The 18,646-nt window shown below is 38.5% G+C and overlaps 1 protein-coding gene across 3 annotated transcripts in view; it reads right to left on the bottom strand.

The window, feature by feature from the left end:
* The window catches only part of LOC147843368 (uncharacterized), a 413,390-nt gene that overhangs the window by 10,683 nt on the left and 384,061 nt on the right, over positions 1 to 18,646 (bottom strand). For 2 of the 3 annotated variants that reach the window (XR_015493298.1, XR_015493300.1), the window contains exon 7: positions 4,599 to 4,672. The exons of the other annotated variant lie outside the window; for it this stretch is intronic. The gene's annotated coding sequence lies outside the window, so the exon portion shown is untranslated. Of the gene's footprint in view, positions 1 to 4,598; positions 4,673 to 18,646 lie in introns of those variants that run through there. 3 annotated transcript variants of the gene reach the window in all.

Here is an 18,646-nt window from a genome sequence, read left to right as displayed (position 1 = left end):
GTCACACTATGTTCCCAAATTTAGCTTGAAGTATGCCTTAAAGTGCCCATGAACCAGAAACAGCAACCATTATTTTTTTTCGTAATGTTATGCAGTTCCTTGAGAAGCGCAATATTAAATTAGAAAACAGTGGGCGTGCCAGACTCCTCCTCCTCACCATTTTTGTTCGTTGTCAAAACTGAGTTACAGCAGTGTGGTTAAATATGTCAGCCACGGCCAAATCCTAAAATATACGTAATCTGACAATTTGAGCGAAAACCCCCCCCCCCCAAAAAAACAGGACATGCTTTTACAAATATCAATTAAAAATGACAAGGGAAACTATTTTTGGTGCCACTTTATATTAAGTGTCCTTAACTACTATGTACTTACATCAAAAAAATAAATACAATGTACTTACTGTGTTTATAATGTATTTGAGAACACGTGGTGCTTTTGAGTTGGGATAGAGGTTGGGTTATGGACAGGTTTGGTGGCATGGGTAGATTTAAGGGTGGGTTAAGGTGTAAGGGATGTATTTACAGATGTAATTACAAAAGTTTATTACAGATGTAATTACATACATGTATTTAATCAAGCTTAAGTACACAGTAAATACATGTATTTACACAATAAGTACATTGTAACAAACTATTAATTGCTATGTAATTACATATTAGTTAAGGCCACTTAATATAAAGTGGGACCCTATTTTTTCTTAATGACATGCACAGATGAATTGTTCACCACAAAACTGGCAATGTGAGCTATCAAAATTAATAATCTAGTAATATTATAGTTTTTTTTACTTGGGGACTTTAAATGTGCTGTATGTACGTTTTTGGCTCTTCTAAAGCATATAAATGCCATAATATATTTGCCGATATTAAGGAAGCATGCTAAGTGAACATTTGTTTATCTGAAAAACAATATTAAAGTCAGATATTCTTCTTTGAAAATATGTATTCCATGTCAAAATGTCTATCTTTGTTTTAGCCTCTATGCACCCAATGCCAGTTTATCCAATTATATTTTGGCACTCCTTGTTGCCTTGGCAAAAAACACAATGTACGCAGGTGCGAGCTAAAATATGCCCTCTGAAATGAGACGCATGATGTGTTTTTAACTTGCAAACAATACAAATATTGTATTTACAATACAAATGTAAACATTAGCTGAGCAGTTTACAGTGTAATACTGAGTTGAACCCAAATGCTGAGCACTGCATCACTCTAGTTTACTTGAGGAATGTTTTTCACTTCAAGCAAAGTCTCGGCTCAAATTAATTGAATTTGTGTGTAAGATGTGATTGAGGTGAATTCCACACATTCATAATAAATGCGTCCTGCATTTACTCAACTGTTAAAAGCTACCAGTTGCTAGTTAATTAGATCAAGTTGTTAGAAACTAATAAAGTTATGGTAACTAGTAACCTTAACTTTTCCGAATTTGTTTGTAATCCAATAATGTACACATTTTGTAAAGCTGCTTTGAAACAATAATTATTGTGAAAATCGCTATATACGGTGGCTCAGTGGTTAGCATTGTTGTCTCATAGCAAGAAGGTCACTGGTTTAAGTCCCGACTGAGCCAGTTGGTATTTCTTTGTGGAGTTTACATGTTCTCCCAGTGTTCATGTGGATTTTCTCCGGGAACTCCAGTTTCCCCTAAAGTCCAAAGACATGCGCTATTGTCACATCCCTGGCTCGTTCCTGCTTACCCAATCACTGCTCTCCCACACTATCCTCTATCCAATCCCGTGAATCCTTATTGGCCTTCTAAGCACTTGCACCTGTTCCCTATCACTAGGGCCAGATGGAATCTGCGGACGTTTTTTGCTATTTCTGTAGAGAATTTTGGGAAAAATCTGCGGATTTCTGCGGAATTATTTTGGGAGTATCCAGCGGAGTATCATAACTTACACTTTAATATATTAAATAAAAAGTAATAAATTACTGAATAAAAACTGAATAAATTCCGATTTACACATTTACTCAAGTAAATAAACAGAATTTATAATGGGCTAAAAAACTGCAGAAATCTGCGGAATTCTGTGGAAAATCTGCGGAATTCTGCGAGCACAGATTCCGTGTGGGCTTACCTATTACCAAAGGACACTATATAAGCTCACCTTCTCCTCTCAGTCTTCGGCAGGTATTGAAGTCGGATGGTTGTCCTCATCTTCACTCCTTTGTTCTCTCCTCTTCTTCTGTGGATGTTCCTTATGAGTCTTCGAGTCCTTCGAGCCAGGGATGTGAAAATAGTGCATGTCTTCGAGGTATTGAAGTCGGATGGTTGTCCTCATCCTCACTCCTTTGTCTTCTCCTCTTCTTCCATGGATGTTCCTTATGAGTCTTCGAGTCCTTCACACTGCTCAAGGGAAGTGAATATACTTATCTAGTATTTACAAGAAGATCTGCCATCTATCTGATGAACTGTGTGTCTGTATACTCACCCACGGATGTTCCTTATGTGCCTTCGGATTCTTCACACTGATCAAGGGAAGTGCTTACACTTATATAGTGTTACTAGAAGATCTGCCATTGACTTGATGAACTGTGTGTCTGTATACTCACCTGCTGATGTTCCCACGAACTATATGTGAGATCGCTAACATCAGATGTTTACATTACCATGCAGTGAAAGAAGATCGCTAACAGCATTAACACCACTCCTTCACTTCCTCACTTCGATTAAGTGACTTTGATTTGAATAAAACTGATAAACTGATAACCATCCTTGTCTACCAGCAGGACAGCTATAGGTGAATTGAATTGGCCGTAGTGTATGAGGTTGTGTGAATAAGTGTGTATGGGTGTTTTCCCAATAATGGGTTGCAGCTGGAATGGCATCTGCGGTGTAAAACATATGCTGGATTAGTTGGCGGTTAATTCCACTGTGGCAACCTCTGAAATAGTGACTGAGTAATATGAATGATTGAATAAATAAATGAAGCGCTATACAAATAAACTTGAATTCTGCTTCAATTACGCCACCTGACAGAAGCAAGCAATTGCATTAACTCCATATACAGTATGTAATCTTTTCATGTTAATACTTAATTTCACTTTTGGCTCGCTTCTTATGATGTCGTCAATCTGGCAACCTGCACCTTTAACATTAATCCAATCTACTAGTGATTAAGAGTAGGGCAAATGTGGTAACCTCTTACTATGAAATCGCCTTCTGTGTGAACATGGCTTTCCTCTGAGCCTCAAATCATGTTCAGGTAAGCGGCTCTTTGCTACGGCTGAAATCCTATAAACCCTGGTGGTGTGTGTGTGTGTGTTTGTGTGTGTGTGAGCTCTGAAAGGTAGGAAATGGTGCAGCTAGTGATATAACATAGCATTTCTGTGTGTGTGATTCAAAATGTTGTGGCCCTGTCTCCCCAAAGGCAACAGCAAAACAGATGCTTCAATCACACTATCCTCCCTTCAGCTCGCTTATTCTTTCTCCTGACCTCCATCTCTATCTCTTTCAACCACACACACATAGGCTTCACTTTTTCCTGTTCTTTAAAACAGGTGGCGGGCCAGTAAAAGCTGCTTTATGCCGTCTGTTTATCCAAAAACGAAGAGGTTCTCAGAAATAAGAATGAGCACGTTTAAGTGCTCCGAGAAACGAGCCAAGCTCCGGCAGATACTTCTTTAACTGAATGCCGCTGCATGCAGTGACGCTCTAAACTGCTCTGAAGCACAATAGAACAAACGCAGAGAGCTTTCGGCTGTCGTTTCAAGAGAAGAAATAAGAAAGAAGGAAGAGAAAAAAATGCTTTTAACATTTGGTGTTCAATGCAGTGTGAAAAAACCAAATGGAGAAAGCCTGTGAAATCCAGTAAAATACTTTTTTCCCCCGTGTTGTTGTAGTGATATCTGTGCTTTACGCCTCCCTACACAAAGCAGATAATTGTTCTACACGATCATCTAACAGCCTGTTAATTTTACTGCCAATTTCACAACACGTTTTCGCACCATCCATAAAAAAAAAACATGAGCAATAATTACGGCGTATTAAACAACAAAGGCTATAAACACAGACCACAGTAACTCTGAGTTGAAAGCTCAGTGATAGATTTAAAGTTGTTTTAAATGAGTAAAAGAGAATAAAAAGTCAATGGATAGTTAAGTTGGAGAAGTCTTTGGTGGATTTACAGCTTAATTGATGTACACGGTGGACTGGAAATATGTGTACACTAATGACAAACTTAGACTGCAGACTCAAACTACAAAGATCTATAAACCGATAGCTTTTACCTGAATTATCTTCTAACTTTCTGAAGGTTTTTTTCTTTGCATTTGCTTTTAACCAACTGATGTCAATGTGAATTTTTTTTCAAAACATCTTTTTTTTTCTTACAATTATAGTCTTTTGTGTTTAACAAAAAGGTTTGGAACTATGAGGCAGAGTAAATAATGACAGATCTGTGACTGAACAGTCCTTTAAAATCTATAAATCATCCCAGCATTGACACAATATCATAAGACGTTCTGAAAATGTAGCCCTATATACTGTACATTTCTGACGATCGTGAATTACGTAGCCAGAAGTAAGTATGGCTGCATTTGATCCTTAAAATAAACGCTACAGGGTGGTATGACACTGTTCCTTTTCTCACTTACCACCTGACCGCTTATCTTCGTATGGACGGCTTTCCCGCAGTTTGTCCAGTTAGTTCACCATGTATGTCGGTGGGCTTGAGATGCAGAGAAGAGTTGACCATGACGACAGGGTTCAAGCCCAGCAAAGAACAGTTCCAGAAAGCAGGTAAGACAAAAACAGAAGACAAAATAAGCAAGTAAATAACAGTGTGAGCGTGGGAATGTGGTAAAATCTAAAACGTGGTAAAAATCAGGCGAGGGCTTGGGTTTAGTGAAGTGGGTTGGTGGGCAGGTTAATCTGTGCTTTAAAAAACACTATTGGTTGGGTTTAGGGAAGGAGGAGGGTGGGAAGTTGATCGGTCAGTCAGTCAGCCAGTTGACAGCGGCCTCTGGTGGATTTAAGTGAGAACAGCAGGCGCAAATGGCATTCTCGGGAGAAATTCGAGATCTGAAAAAGCATACACAGCAGACTCTGGTGGATCTGCAAAAACAAAAGCTGCAAACAAATGTAGCTCCTGGGACGTATTTGGTGCTCTCTAGAAATGTATATAGAGGGACATTTTCAGAATGAGCCTTGGACGTTAATATTAGGTTAGATTTATGTTGTGATGTTGGGTGACAAAAATTCAACAGCCAGCGTCCAAGGACAACGTTATTGTGGTGTCCAATAATGACATCAAATGTTGTTATTTGGTTGATCTTAGGTTGTGTAGGAAAGTGACCAAAATCCAACATTGCGCTAACATCTTAAACCAACATTATATTGATGTCAAATACTGACATTTGTTCGACAGGTCTGGCAACCAAAATCCAACATCTGATAGATGTCAGTGGTAATGTTCACACAACACCAAGCTATAACATCATAAGGCATTGATATTTGGTTGTTTTTAGATTGCGTTGGAAAGGGACCAAAATCGAATGCAAGCAAGACCCAGTCTGACGTTGGGTTAGGGTTCTGACATCAACCCAATTTTCATTTCCACCGAAATGCAACGTCCCCACGATGTTGTGATACAACATCAACCTGACATCCTGTGTCTGATGGAATGCTGGATTAACATTTCATCAGGGCTATAAGAGGCCAAATTAAATACTAAGAATCTCAACCCCCAGACGTACATTTTAATATTCTTGTTACCCAAACCTCTCTTCCTCTTTTCAGAATGATTATTTTAAATGTAGGGCAAGGAGCAGCATGTAACTATAATATTACTATATAAAATGTATCAGATAATGTTTATGCATCAGAGGTCTTCATTGAGGAGACGGGAAGAGTGTGATCAGACATCTTCCCTGAGCTGCCTGCTGAGCAATGCAGGGTAGCATAAATATTTATTAAGCATATGTACTCATAAATATGATTATATGTCAGCATGTCTTCGCCTATAGCATTTATACCTCATAAAACAACCATTAAGTATTCTTAAATGAGATTTGGCACTGTTCGTGAATGAGGTTAAAAAAAAAAAAAAGGCTGAACCGACTCATTTTTGTTGCTTTTTGACAAAAGATGAGCCATAAAAGATGGTGTTTACTCTTCAGGAAATATTGATCATGAACTACTGTAAGTACTGTAAATCTAACAGCATTTCTATATGATCAGCTTTGTTTTAGATTTATTATAGAACAATTTAGGCTTTAGGTTTAAATTGTTGCATTTTTTAGTTTCATACACTTGACAATTTTTGCAAATTACACAGTATTTAACTGTAATATGTAATGAATTTTTTGTAGGACAATTTTGCAGTGTGTTATGGTAAATTTGCATTCTAAAAACTACTGTGTTTTACAGTAAAGATATAGAATACTGTTAATACATACACGGTAAGGTAAATGGTGCTGTAAATGTAAATACAGTATTTTTTGCTTTAACTGATTTACATTAAGTTACTGGCAAACTGAACTGTAATATGAACTGTATTTTATTGCAGGCCAGCTATGCAGTATGTTACTGTATTTTAAAGTTGCATTGTGAAAATTACTGTATTTTTACAGTAAAGACATAATACTGTATATACATATACAGCAAAATCAATGATGCTGTAAATGTACATACAATATTGTTTAGCTGCAATTAATTTACTGTAAGTTACTGGCAAACTGAACTGTATTATGTGCTATATTTTAATACTGTAAATACATATACAGCAAAATCAATGGTGATGTAAATGTAAATACAGTATGCTGTGCTGTAATTGATTTACAGTAAGTTACTGGTGAACTAAACCATATTATGTGCTATATTTTGCTGCAGGCCAGTTATTCTATATGTTACTGTAGGTATGTTAAACTTGCATTCTGAAAATTACTGCATAATTTACGGTAAAGGTATAGAATGCTGTTAATACATACATGACAAGGTAAATGGTGATGTAAATGTAAATACAGAATTTTTTGCTGTAATTGATTTACAGTAAGTTACTTGTGACCTGAACTGTATTATGTGCTACATTTTACTGCAGATCAGCTATGCAGTATGTTACTGTATTTAACTGTTGCATTGTGAAAATTTCTGTATATTTTACAGTAAATATACATAATACTGTAAATCCAAATACAGCAAAATGAGTGGTGTTGTAAATGTAAATACAGTATTTTATGCTGTAATTGATTTACAGTAAGTTACTGATAAACTAAATTGTATTGTTTATTTTACTGCAGGCCAGTTATGCAGCATGTTTTACAGTAAAGATATATAACTGTAAATATATTTATTCGTTAATTTTCTTGTCGGCTATTCCCTTAATTAATCTGGGGTCGCCAAAGCGGAATGAATTGCCAACTTATCCAGCATGTTTTAACGCAGCGGATGCCCTTCCAGCCACAACCCATCTCTGGAAAACATCCACACACACTCATTCACACACACACACACACACACACACACACACACACACACACACACACACACACACACACACACACACACACACTCATACACTACGGATAATTTGGACAATTTGTGATTGACAAAGTGGAAACCCACACATACGCAGGGAGAACAAGCAAACTTCACACAAAAACGCCAACTGAGCCGAACCAGCTACCCAGCGACCTTCTTGCTGTGATGCGACAGCACTACCTACTGCGCCACTGCATTGCCCAGTAACTGTAAATTCATATACAGCTAAAAGAATGGTGCTGTAAATGTAAATACAGTATTTTTTGCTGTAATTGATTTACAGTAAGTTACTGGCGAACTGCTGCCAGTAAGTTACTGTGGACTCTACAAGAAATTGTTAACAGTGTAGGTTTTTCTTTTTTGAAAGGAGCAAAGCTTAAAACATGGAAAGAGTGGGCATCATACTATGTTTGTGATTAGAAATGTTAAAGCCACACTAATTGTCATGCTAGGTTTGTCTTAGACTAGATAATAGTGCCTATAACATCCATTATGGATGTAACAATGTATATAGTTCAACAAAAATAAATGTTTAATAATATATCAATGCTACAATAATGGTAATATAGCATCAACTAAAGTAAGAATGTCACTCATTTGAGTTTTTTACATTCATTAATTATTATTAATATTAAATATTTGTCATTAATTGATTGCAAATGATTAAATAACAGCATATATATAATCCAAGAAAATGTATATTCTTATCCTATTATCTTTTTCCAAACCCATAAGATATCTGTTCATCTCAATGTACACTTATACTTTCAAACTTTGACTCATCAAAGTTTTGGGTGAACAGACTTTCAATGGAGCGACAGAAATAACTGATATTTCTTTCAGTTTATTCCAAAGATGATGGAAATGACCTGAGGAGAAATAAAAGGTGTCAAAATATTTACTTTGGGGTGAACTAACCGTTTAGCCTATCCAAAAACAACAGCATTCAGACTGCACAACTAAATCACTGGTTGTCAGTCTAGCGACTCTGACAGATATTATCCATCAGCTATCAATAGCAGCAGCAGGTCATCTGGAAGACTCGCTAGCCTAGCCGTGCCAGGGCCGGATCAATGACAAGCGTAACCCCATCTCCGTGTTTTTCGATCATAAATCCCAGTTTGAGCTGAAATCAGACACGGTTACTTCACTCCTCTAATCTGTGCCGGGGTGGGAGCATTAATCTCAATCAGGCGGAGGGACAGCCATTTTGAAGCTTTCTGCATCTGGCAGGCTCCATTTTGTTTATAAATGATCCGGGCTGAAAGTGGACATCAAGGAGAGAGAAAGAGCCATCAGCGAAAGGCCTTGATGAGCCCTGCACACTAAACTGCATTCCCTTCTGGGATGCTTTAAAGAGACTTTCTTTAATGGTATAATCCATAATTGCTGATACACCCCAACTGCTGCATGAGTGGTCAGCTCAGATGCCAGGAGGAAAAAAAAATGAGGCAAAGTTAAAAGAAGAATTTTTATTGTTTGAACACGCACCCTACAATGCACAGAAACAAATGTATAGCCTTTTAAATAACACTTTCAGTTATACTTTATGAAGTTTAAGCTTCAGCTGAGGAACTATAGTATATGGCTGCACTAAAATGATCTTGCCTAGTGTTATTTCAAAGACATTTTATGGTTTTAATCATTAGCCAAACTTAAGCTTTCTGCATAGGCTTACACTGTAAAAAATGCTGGGTGTCAACATTGTAAAGCTAAAATGGAAAAACAAAACAAAGCCTATATATAATATGTATTGCCAAAGTTTATAAGGCTTAAAGTAACAGTACCTCTTTATTTGAATAACCATTCAGATAGGAAGTAGACTCAAGTGTAAGCCAGTCTTATATTGACTCATGATTGAGCTTGTGTGGTAGGGTTGGGCGATGTCGACTAATTTGGCATCGTATGAGGTCTCAAATTTCCGAATAAAGCGCAGGAGCAGATGATAACTGGTGTATTTTGAACGGGAGCAGCGGTCTAACAATATCGCTCCCGACTAAGTGAGCACGCGTATGTACAGTATGTGTGTGAATGAGAGAGCGGGATACTGCGTTTAGCTGGTTTGTTGCTGTCTATGTGTGTGAATGAGAGAGAGCTTGGTGCTGTGTCTGTGTGTATATGTGTGAATGAGAGAGAGCGTGATGGTGTCTGTGTCACTTGCTTGGTGCTGTGTGTGTGTGTGTTTATACAGTCAGCTTGTAATAGGCTGTCAGGAGGACTCTGTATAGCTTGGTGGTTTTCGGTTTTGTCTTACTGTTTAGCGGGAACGGGCGCAGCAGGTAGACAACGCGGCGGGTCGGGCAGCGGGACAACGAATGCTAAACGTAAGCGGGAGTGGTCGGGTTCGGACTGAAGCCTGGCGGAAGCGGGCTCCAAAATTTAGTCCCGCCCAGATCTTTAATGTGAAACATTGTGATGGACGCTGGCATCATTGTCGTAGGCGGCGGTGAAATAATTATTTATGAATAATTAATTAATTCACAACAAATGAACTATTTGTTGCCAACTGTTTCAACTACCTGGTGAGGCATTGGCGCAGTAGGTAGTGCTGTCGCCTCACAGCAAGCAGGTCGCTGGGTCGCTGGTTTGAACCACGGCTCAGTTGGCGTTTCTGTGTGGAGTTTGCATGTTCTCCCTGCCTTCGCGTGGGTTTCCTCTGGGTGCTCCGGTTTCCCCCACAGTCCAAAGACATGCGGTACAGGTGAATTTTATGTAGGCTAAATTGTTCGTAGTGTATGAGTGTGTGTGTGTGTGTGTGTGTGTGTGAATGTTTCCCAGAGATGGGTTGCAGCTGGAAGGGCATCTGCTGCGTAAAAACTTGCTGGATAAGTTGGCGGTTCATTCCGCTGTGGCGACCCCGGATTGATAAAGGGACTAAGCTGACAAGAAAATGAATGAATGTTTCAACTACCTGGCCTGCATGGTTTTTGTTTTACCCATAACCAAATCATAAATAAATAAAGATAAGTTACACACAAATTACCACCTGTCAATCACTTTTTCCGTGAGAATGGCCTCAACAAACTTGGTTGGTAAAAAAGGTGCACAACCAACAGAAACCAACCAACAGTATCGGCTTAGTTTATTTTGTATTTATCAGGGGTCGCCACAGTAGAATGAACCGCCAACTATTCCAGCATGTGTTTTGAGCATTGAATGCCCTTCCAGCTGCAACACAATAATACACTATGAACAATTTTGTTTACCCAATTAACCTATACCGCAAATATTTGGACTCGTGGGTGAAAATGGAGCACCCGGAGGAAACCCACACGAACACAGGGAGAACATGCATACTCCACACAGCAATGCCAACTGACCCAGCGACCTTCATGCTGTGAGGAGATAGTGCTAAACACTGAGCCATCGTGCCGCCATCAAGTGAATGAGGGAAGATGCAGCTGGAAGGGCATCCGCTGTGTAAAACATGTGCTGGATAAGAAGGCGGTGCATTCCGCTGTGGCGACCCCGGATTAATAAAGGGACTGAGCTGAAGGAAAATTAAAGAGTTTCTCTGCGACATTTTATACAGTAAATGAGGCCCCACATTTTAACAAATCACTTTTTTACAGTTTATATTTTAGTTTTGTACTTCTGTCTAATGGTACAGTGCCCCTGGAATGTAAATGAATGTGCATGTTCTCACCGGGATCAAAGCAGCTTAACAAATCTTTCATCCCACGTTAATTGACCAATCATTTAATAGAAGGCGGCACAGGCTTCAGAGCATGAAATAAGCATCTGTGTCAGCTGCTGCCGCCTTCTCAGACCCTCCACCGCCATCACCGCCTCCTGTTCACTGACTGCAGTTGAGCTGAGCTTCCAAAGAAAACACACAGAGGATGAAAAAAAAACAGTATGACTAGCACAAAAAGCTGTGATTGAGCTGTTTCACTGTTAACAAATAGCTGACTGCAGATTATGAATTATGGGAAGTTTTGAGGCATCAAGCGCATTTAATTAAAGAGAAAATGTTGCCTTCAATTACTCAAATACATGTTGTTTGCTGTTTCTTCAAACAACTTGTGAGTTTTTTTTGGGGTGGGGGCTGAGAGGGGGTGGGGGTTTATTGTTTTATGTTCAATCCAATTTCATTGTTTAGTCCTCATATCAAGTAGACTAAATTACTGTGTACTTGCTTATAGTGTTCATATAGTATATTGGATAAGGATTAAGACAGGTCTGGGGGTATGGGTAGGTTGGATTAAGGTAAATGACCCAAGTCACTTAAAAAGTTATATGAATTTGTACAAATCAGTGCATTTTTTCTGACAACATGTACAATAGTTAAATTCTGTGAGAGATCAGACTGAAACTTCCTCTTAACCTAAACCTATTAAAGTGACGCTCCCTGTATTAATTAATTTTAACTTGGCTCTTATAATTCATAGTCCAGAATCCTAATTCTGTTCATAATTACTCTGTCTATTCAGCGGGGACTAGCAGTGACACCTCTTAATGGAGCATTCATAATCACTTTGTCCTTCATCTAGAACTGAGGTGGGTTTTTATTTTAGGTCTTAGAGAAATGGGTGTTGGATTACAGCACATTAAGACATTTTCTGATTATATTTATTGTATGCAGTAAATAACAAGCACAAAAAAAGAATTGAAGAACGATATAACACTGTGATTGGGGTAATTACAATTCCAGAGCTCAAACTCGAGACATATTCTGGTGTAAACACAGATCATCTTCTTCCAGAAAGCAAAGGCAGGAACTCTGAGAGTGCAGCTGGAGATAAACGACTCTCCATAATCGTAATTAGTTTAGATATTTCTAAAAAAAAAAAAAATTCTAAACTAAAGTGTTATGATCATTATCCTGAACATGAGAGAATGGAGAATGATTGAATTTGGGTTCTAAGTAGGCTTCATCATTCTGGTTTCCTTCTCAGATTAAAGTGTGATAGCCGCTCTGATGGTTGGCATTAATCTGCCCATAATGACATTGCAAAACACATCAGGGTCATAATGGGCCGGCCGAGTCCAAGCCTCCGCTTCTTGTAATGACCCAGATGTCAGAGAAAACAAATGTTATCGCCGGAGTAATAAATACCCCAGTCAATTTGCTGCTGGCCAGTAAAGAGCTTTAGGCCATTCCCAGGAATTTCCATCAGGCAGAGGGAGAAATACAGACTGATGGTGTTGTTATGACAGCTCTATGTCATTACCAATCAAATGATCAGCATTGTGGGTTTTAAAACAGCCATGTTTCAAAAAAATCTATCAGATCTTCCACTTGGACATGCATTATATCCATGCAATCCAGGCTAACTGGAAATATCTTTCCATTCCTAGTGAAGATTTTCTTTACAGGCTGCAAGATATGCGGCTGGTTTGGCTATCTTCTTATCTTTCTGCGAATGTATGTTGGCTTTTGATGTTAATATTACCGTAATAAAATCCACCACGGCATGAAGCTGCGAGATTTCACTCCATTAACAGACTTCATGGCCAATTTGAAATGGTTAAATGCAGCCTTGAGTTCATCTGTCTACTTATTATCTATTTTTATCACTCATGGTCTATCATAGCAGTCAGACACCTCAATAGGTGACCAAGATCAAAGATATCGTTCTGTAGAGACGAGTTTAAATTGAATATTTAAATTCAAATTTTACTTTGATAGGTCTTAGAAATCAGTGCTGTAATGAAATGTGCTGCATTAAAACATGAGGTTTTCAATTTACGAGAGGGCAAATAATATTGACCTTAAAATGGTAATAAAAAATAAAAAACTGCTTTTATAAGGAAATACTGTGAAAAATCTAATTCGAAAACATTTGCTAAAATTTGCCAGCTGGGATTTATTTATGCTATTTATTTATTTATGCTTTCTGTTAGGATGTACCATGGTGCAGATGACGAGGAATACAATCTGTCCGAGGTGTATATTTAAGTGCAAAAAAAATTGTGGATTCCCAGCAAAAATAAAACTTTATTTATTTATTTTTTTTTTTTTACAAAATTATGTACAAAATTTACAGAATCAATGTGTGTTCTGGCTATGCCAACAGTTAGACCTTAACACAACAACTATCCACACAAGGAAAAACTTCCTAAAATGGCCGACATGCAGGAGCCATTTTATATAGTTTGGCTCCACCCAGTTTTTGTACATACCATATGAAAAATCATACAACTTCTAAATCAAGTCAAAAATATTTTAAGAGACAACACATGTGGTAGTAACATGCAACATATACATCTCAGAAATATCTAAAAAAGTGTCTGGTTAATATGTTTTCATCAAAATCAATGGTTTCTTTGATATATTCTCCTATGGTCTCATGAAAAATGGTAGAACCCTGATCACTGGGGAAATGGAAACCTTAAAATGGCTGCCTTTCCTGCATACAGGTTTGGCTGTTTGGAGGTGACCCAGAATGTAAATAGGAAAGTATTATTTGAGTATTAGTTTTAATCATGAAAAAATAAACTATGTTTGCAAAAAAGTCTGTTGTAATAATGTAAATAATGAAATGTTAAGCTAAATAAAATAAATAAACAAACAGCAAAAACGATTTTGCAGAAACAAATGGAGCATTTCTAATCACACAAAACAGTCAAGTATCCACACAAACAGTACATTTGATGTTTTTCAGCCGGCACCTAAACTGTATGTATAGTGGAAATTGTTTGTGTGAATTAATGTATGCTTACTAGCTTGCCTACATAATCACAGCCTATCTGTGACACTTTCTTTTAATAATCTGTAGCGAGTATGCATCAATTTGTCACAATTATTGGTAGGCGTACAGGCGTAAATGAAGATCAGGGGGCATGTGGCGATGTGCGAAATAAAGACAGGGGTGGGGGTGGTGGTTGTCGTTCAGGGGCGGACTAGGACTAAAAATCAGCCCTGGCACTGTAGCCACACTAGCCCACATTACCACACCAACACAGCCCCATCCACGGACACGCACATTCACGACTTATATTGGTGTACAAATGGTGAAATAATATAAGCAGTACCATACATAATAGATATTTAAACATTTAATGTATGTGAGTGGAACAAAAACAACCCATTTATAACAAATTTATATATTCAATCATTTAATTCATTCATTTTCTTTTCGGCTTAGTTCCTTTATTAATCTGGGATCGCCACAGCGGAATGAACCACCAACTCATCCAGCATATGTTTTATGCAGCGGATACCCAATTCACCTATAGCACGTGTTTGGACTTGTTAGGGAAATCAGGAGGAAACCCACGCAAACGTGCAAACTCCACACAGAAACACCAACTGACCGAGCCAAGGCTCGAACCATCAACCTTCTTGCTGTGAGGCGACAGAGCTACCCACTGCGCTGCCCCCTTTCAAGACTATTTCAGTTAATTTTATACATTTGGCAGCGCATGATTTTAGAGCAAGTTTTTGCTTTCTCTGAGCTTTCCAGCACCGCCTTTCTTTTTTACGGTCCATCTCTGACAATTAGCTTGTCTTGCACTTACTGTTTGTTTGACATTGACAAAAAAGTCAGATTTTGATTACGTCCGCGTAACCTCTGATTGGGTCGGCCCCTTTCAAAACCAGCCAGCCATTGCCGATTGGGCCAATGCTTAACATTTATTATTATTATTACTATTATCATCATTGTCATCATCATCAGCATCATCATACTATTCACATCTTGCAAGTGATAAAAGCTGCCTGCATGTAAAAACAATACATATAAAAAAACAATAATAATTTAAAATAGCACGCTGGCCCACATTTAACAAATGGTCCGGCCCTTCTGGCATTTGTCACAATTGCCAGATGGCCAGTCCGCCCCTGTTGTTGTTAATGATCTCATAATACCCCTCAGCCTCACCGCTTCTTATTCACTTTGAATGGCTGATGTTAAGGGTTGCTCAACTGAATTGTGGATCTGTCTGGGCTATTTGCTGCAGAATTTGGGAATTTCTCAACTTTTCAAGTGGCAACTAAAGCGTCAGCCGATCAGATCGCTTTATGCAAATACCCCAGCTCAGACAGTAGCCAATTTTATTGGGTGAAACTGCTATGATGATTGTATGTATCAGCCTCAAATTCAGACACACCCTTTGTCAAGCATAAGTGAAGAGTGAGGGTGAGTGGCAATGTCAGAAATGAAGAGGGGGTAGGGGGTGGTAATTGACGTTAATGATATCGTAACCCCCCATTCACACAGGTTGTCAGCGTCAACGCTTCTCATTCACTTTAAATGGGTGACGTCAAGCGTTGCCGAACTGTATTGATTATCTGTCGATGCTACCTGCTGCAGAACTTGCCAATTTCCTAACTTTTCAAGCCCAATGGAAGCGTCAGCCATTTAGGTTGGTTTTTGAAGGCAGGGTGACGACGTTAGTAATCTTGTAGGTAAACAGTGACGGGGGGTATAGGGTGTTTATCGACTATATCATTTGCATGATTATAGTACAGTTTCTTGCTGTAAATGTAAGATATTTTGTCTCTGTCTGGGCTTCCACCTAGATCATTGAACATTTTTGCTGGAACACAAGATAAACATGGATTGTCTGGCATTGTGAACTCCTGCAGAACACCTCACAAAATCAATTTCTAGCTCCAATACAGAGTGAATAAACCTTGGCCTTTGTAACTCGCTTCCTTTTTTGCATGCACACTGTTCTTGTCTCCCCCGCTATTCATCACCAAACCACACCCCCTGCTCCGCCCACATGCATAATGTGTAAAGGCTTGAAATACTTAAAGCTTATTTTTTGATATACATGCATACTTATCCTTTCTCCCACACTCACATCTCCTGCTCTTTACTCACTGTCAACAAGATGATTTTAGCACCGCTACGTGTAATGTTTTTTTCCCCTTATAAAAAGGCTGAGCTGGCTAGCACATTTTTAAGGAATTGGCGATCTGTCATTACTTGTGCCCAGAATACCATAACTCTTTATAAATGCTTTAGCAGTACTTTTAGTTCAGTGCACATGAATTATACACAAACTCTATACTAAAACGAGGAAAAAGGATAACTGTCATTCAAAATCAAAAGTGTTGAATCAGACAAATTATTGGACAATGTAGATAACGGCTGCCTGTTTCAATAGTATCTGAATGCAGCCTTTTTATGAAGCAAGCTGAGATTGCATCACTCAGCGATGCAATGTCAGACACAATGCACTCAATGGAGTGAGTGACGTCACTGTGGCGGGTAGGGTTAAGTAAGCGCATTAAAAAGCATTGGATGCAGCTCTGATTGCACTGCACTTGGTCTGCATCCAGACCCCTCTCGCCTGTTTGGAGATCTGAGGCTGTGTTCTTTATTAATGAATTCTCAGAGATGTCCCCGAGTGCAAGAGGTGCTGAGATCTGAATGTTTCTGTCATCACTCACAAGTGTCTGTCTATAGCCTATCAAAAAATTTGCCTATTTCATTGCCTTTTTGACAGGGCTGCACGATTCTGTCTAAAATAAGAATCACGAGGATCAGGATTTTCTCATGATTTTGTAGAAGTAAAATAAAGGTTAATCTGAGAGGGCTATTATTATTGTTATTTCTCGAACATATGGTAAAACAACAATAATATTAAGCTTATTATCTACTGTTGGTTAAAATGCTAAATTTTGTATAGACTTAGAATGGTGGATGTGAACAGACTTTAAATATGTCCTGGTTGCTAATGCAGAGTAAATCGACGACATCAGAATACAACTATTCATAATTCTAAAGGTAAATTATTATGTTTGAGACATATGCTTGTCATTTGTCATTGACAACATCATTAGAGCATTTTATTCTCTGGTAAAATGAGATATTTGTCATGATCTGATTTCCTCTTACATTATATTCAGCATTATATAGGCTAGAGTAGCTTTACTGACACTGTTAAACATTTATTTTCAACATTTTGCGTTCGCTATAAAAGAAAAAAACATATCAAATGCTTGTCGTAATCGTAACTCTAAAATGTGATATGAATATTTAAATGATGTTCGCACTTTCGGTTTCACTTTCACTGCCGAGTGCGCTCATGTCATGGCTGCCGTCACTCTGAGAAAAAAAAAAAACATACATGCAAATCATACTTACCGTGCAGCTCCTGAGAACAACTGTGCTCTGTGCAACAAACTGAACATTATTTACAACTTTAGTGCCATATCACCCTGCAGCCCAAGACTGGTCACTCACTGAAGCTAAGCAGGGCTGAGCCTGGTCAGTACCTGGATGGGAGACCACTTGGGAAAACTAGGTTGCTGTTGGAAGTGGTGTTAGTGAGGCCAGCAGGGGGCACTCTCCCTGTGGTCTTTGTGAGTCCTAATGCCCCAGTAAATTCAAGGGGACACTACACTGTCAGTGGACGCCGTCTTTCAAGTGAGATGTTAAAACGAGGTCCTGACTATCTGTGGTTTCACACTTTGCAGTGTGAAAGCGAACAAGAGCAAAGAGCAACAATGTAACATTTGTAATCTCTTCGAGCTCTCTCCCGGGACAGCATGCCAAAACTGCTATTATAGTCAAGCATTATCTAACTCTTGAAAACAATATGAAGACTTGTGCGACCGCCTTGATGCTTCTCTCCTGACCTTGAAAAAAGAGTTGGCTGAATCACAGAAAAGCTGACTTTTGTTTGTGTAAGGTCTAATCGAGATTGTGATCTTTTTCTTTTAATCGTGCAGCCCTATATGAAGGAATTTTAAAAGTCTTACAATTAATCTATTTTTGTGGGTGGCTTGATGGCTTGATTAACAGACAGACAGTCAATCTAAATGATTAATTGGTTGGTTGATAACAAATAGATAAATAGGCAGATGTGTAGGTAGGCAGGTAGATAGATGGTAGATTGGTAAATAGCTATACAGGACACGAGCAAATTGCCTGGATGACTAATTGACTGATTGCTTTACAAATAGAAACAGGTAGATCTGTAGATAGACTAATAAAAAGGTAGACAGACAGACAGAGTCTCAGAAATAGGGGCGCAAATGCATCAGTGGTGACCCCGAATAATCAAAGATTCAATGATTTGAAGAGAGGAACCTAATTTGACTGACAAATCTCTTAGTCGAATATTCGCAGGGGTATCTAAAAAGGTTCATAATGCTACCATACAATGCACATTAGCTCTTAAATTTTTTGAAAAGGCGTATAATGTACTTTTTAGGGGCTAATAAATGTCTTTAAGGGTGCCATGGTGGTTCAGTGGTAAGCAC

This window comes from Danio rerio, chromosome 6 (genome assembly GCF_052040795.2).
Source record: "Danio rerio strain M-AB ecotype USA chromosome 6, GRCz13ab, whole genome shotgun sequence".
NCBI classification, from domain to species: Eukaryota; Metazoa; Chordata; class Actinopteri; order Cypriniformes; family Danionidae; genus Danio; species Danio rerio.
Note: the sequence above shows the minus strand (reverse complement) of the source record. Positions and strands in the feature narration are given on the sequence as shown.